The sequence below is a fragment of the Myotis brandtii genome, unplaced genomic scaffold, assembly GCF_000412655.1.
Source record: "Myotis brandtii unplaced genomic scaffold, ASM41265v1 scaffold903, whole genome shotgun sequence".
Taxonomy (NCBI): Eukaryota; Metazoa; Chordata; class Mammalia; order Chiroptera; family Vespertilionidae; genus Myotis; species Myotis brandtii.
In genome coordinates this window covers 162,862-165,823 of record NW_005371712.1, presented here as the reverse complement: position 1 = coordinate 165,823, position 2,962 = coordinate 162,862, and positions in this window count along the sequence as shown.

The following is a 2,962-nucleotide window of genomic DNA, read 5'->3' as shown; positions in this document are numbered from 1 at the left end:
GTCCCCTAATGCTAAACATTCAGAATCTTCTCACTTTTGTTTACAAATAAGAACACTGCACAACAACAACAAATACACTAGAGCTACTAAACAAATTCAGCAAGGTTGCAGGGTAAAAGCTTAACAAACAAAAATCAGTTGTATTTCTATATCAATGAACAATCTGAAAAGGAAATTGAGAAAACAATTCTATTTACAATAACATCTGAAAGAATAAAATACTTAGGAATAAACTTAACCAAGGAGGTGAAAGACTTGTATATTGAAAACTACAAAATGTTGCTGGAAGAAATTAAAGAAGACACAAATAAATGGAAAGACATTTGTATTCATGGATTGGAAAACTTAATTTTGCTAAGGAGTCCATATTACTTAGACTAACACATAGATTCAATGCATTCCCAATGACTTTTTTGCAGAAATAAAAAAATCCATTCTGAAATTCATATGGAATCTCAAGGGACCTCAATAGCCAAATCTTGAAAAAGAAGAGCAAAGTTGGAGGTTTCACATCTGAGTTCAAAGCTTACTACAAAGCTACAGTAATCAAAATAGCATGTAACTGGCATAAATATTAGACATATAGATCAATGGAATAGAACTGAGAGTCCAGAAATAAGCCCATACATATATGGCCTATTGATTTTGGACAAAGTTGTCAAATCCATTTCGGAAAGAATAGTCTCTTCAACAAAGGGTACTGGAGAAACTGGATTTCCATATGCAAAAGAATGAAGTTGAACCCTGTCTTCACACCATATACAAAAATCAACTCAAACTTGATCGTATACCTAATTGTAAGAGCTAAAACCATAAAACTCTTTGAAGAAAACAAAGGCAATAGATTCTTAGATATGACACCAAATGCAGAAGCAACAAAAGGAAAAATAGATTAATTAGACTTCATCAAAATTAAAAACTTTTGTGCTACAAAGAACATTATCAAGAAAGTGAGAAGAAAACCCACAGAATGGGTGAAAATATCTGCAAAGAATATATCTAAGAAATATCTAGTAGCCAGAATATATAAAAACTCAACAAGAAACACACAACCCAGTTTTAAAATGGAAAAGGGAGAAAGATGGCGACCGGCAAAAAGGTAGGGCGGGAGAGTGTGTGAGAAAGTGAAGGAGTGATAGAGGAGTGTGTGGATGTGAGTGGGTGTGCATGTGAGTGAAACAGGGGCAATTAGATCCTGCAGGTCTTCCAAGGGGTTGCCAGACTGGGCAGTCTTAGACAGCGAAAACACGCTGCCACAAGAGACACTCCAGGGGCAGCCAGCGTGGGCACAGAGATCACGCCATCTTGAAAAACAGAACTGCTTGAGACTAGGATCCTAGACTCATCACCATCTAATCTGGTCTCAGACGCAAACCGGGACCCTACAGCCACTAGGGACAAAGACCTGGGACCACAGCTGCAGACCCACAGACACCAAGAATCCAGGCATCCTAGCAGCAGATTTCTGTGAGTCACAGAGCCCATACCCCTCCTCGCAGGCTCACTGCAGCACCATAGGAAATACTAGACCTGCCCCTCACACAAAGCTGCAGCTCCACTGCTGGAATTTGAGCCTGGGCACGCGCGGGAACTGGGAATCTGTCCCCCACAATGCGCAATTGTGCGAACAGACCCCACACCCATACAGGGTGGCTCCACTGCTGGAATTTGAGCCTGGGTGCGCATGCAGACACTGGGAATCTGTTTCCCACAGTGCGCAATCAGGCGACCAGTCCACATGCCCACACAGGGCAGCAGTGCCACCTGACATTGATTCTGGACAAGTGCACAGGAAAGTCTGTTCTACACAGCGCAGGAGTGGACCCCCTGCCAACACAGGGAAGCTGTGCAACCCAATCCCCCAAGCAGACCAGGGACCCTGATTATCCATGTGAGAGGCAGCACTGAGTACCAGTGACTTGACTCTGTTTCTCATCACATGCACCTGGGTTCCCTGAGTCCCAGTGCATGCACACTAAGAGCCAGTGACTCCAATTCTCGGCGCATGCGCACACAGGGATCCTGGTTCTCAGCGAGAGACTGCACCGAGCAGCAGAGACTCTGATACTCGATTCTCGGCGCAGACACAGGGGGACTCTGACTCCTGGCACGCACTAGGGGACCCTGATTTTCGACACATGCCAGCGGGGTCTCTTTTTCAGTGCAGTGCAGGCGGGGTCCCTGATTCTAGGTGCATGCATGAGGCTGCACTGAGCACCAGGGACTCTGATCCTGGGCGAGCATGGCTCCCACCAACCCACAGCAGCCACACACCTTGGTGTCGGAGCTCTTCAGTGACACTCGAGTGGTGCAAAGCTCCCACTGCACATGGCCCAGGCCCCAGCAACTCGGCATTTGAACCTTCTGGTGATAGTTAGAATGGGGAGACAATGAATCAATCCCCAGAGGAAAGAAAATAATGAATTTCCAAGAAAGGAAATAAGTGCAACTGAGGCATGAAACATGACAGAAAAAGAATTCAGAGTAATGGTCATACAGTTCAAGAATTCAGAATAATGGTTGTACAATTCATTCACCGGAGGGATGAGAAAATCAACAACCTATGCAAGAATCAGGAAGAAATGAAAAGTGATATAGCTACAATCAAAAACACCATGGAAGGTTTCAACAGTAGATTAGAAGAAGCAGAGGACTGAATTAGTGAGTTAGAAGATAAGGTAGTGAAACAAGCCCAATCTGAACAGCAACTAGAGAAAAAAAAAATTAAAAAGCAGGAAGAGAACCTAAGGGAGCTTTGTGACAACACAAAACGAAGTAACATGCATATAATAGGGCTGCCAGAAGGACAAGAAGAGCAGCAAGGATTAGAAAATCTATCTGAAGAAATAATGACAGAAAACTTCCCAGACGTGGAGAAGAAAAAAGTTACACAAGTGCAGAGAGTCCCAAGCAAGATGAATCCCAAAAGACCCACACCAAGACACATCATAATTACAATGGC